The sequence below is a fragment of the Lampris incognitus genome, chromosome 19 (genome assembly GCF_029633865.1).
Source record: "Lampris incognitus isolate fLamInc1 chromosome 19, fLamInc1.hap2, whole genome shotgun sequence".
NCBI classification, from domain to species: Eukaryota; Metazoa; Chordata; class Actinopteri; order Lampriformes; family Lampridae; genus Lampris; species Lampris incognitus.
This window is the reverse complement of record NC_079229.1, coordinates 26,154,583-26,155,189: the sequence shown is the minus strand read 5'-3', so window position 1 is coordinate 26,155,189 and position 607 is coordinate 26,154,583.

Here is a 607-nt window from a genome sequence, read left to right as displayed (position 1 = left end):
AACAACAACCCCTCCGAAGCGCCCTGCCCTGCCCTTCGCTTCCGATTTCAACGCCCTGTGTGTGTGTGTGTGTGTGTGTGTGTGTGTGTGTGTGTGTGTGTGTGTGTGTGTGTGTGTGTGTGTGTGTGTGCGTGCATGTGCGTGTGTGCGTGTGTGTGCGCACGTATGTGCGGGTGGGTTGATCTCCACCCCCAACCCCACCCACTGCACTCTGGTTTCGTCTTGTGCTTAACCGCATGTATTTGTATACTATATTCAGCAGCATGACTGACCGTCTCTGGCAAAGACCCCCCTCCCCTACACCCGCACACCGGTCTTGCCCGCCTTGGGCTTCGTCGCCAGACACGCAGTCTGTTAATTGAGCTTTACGGTGATAGTGGTTGTTTTTCTACGCAAAGCCTGTGTCCCTTGCATGTCCCCCCGCACCCCCCCCCCCCCCAGCCAAGAAAACCGCTCATCCTTCCGGCTGCACGCACATCACTGTGTTTTTTTGGAGACGTTAAACTCAAAGAGACAGAGGCGAGACGCACACATAGTTTAACAGTGTGACAGCCCCGTCGTCCCGTTTCCTCACTTTGTTCCCTGGATGAGCTCAACGCGTTCGTGT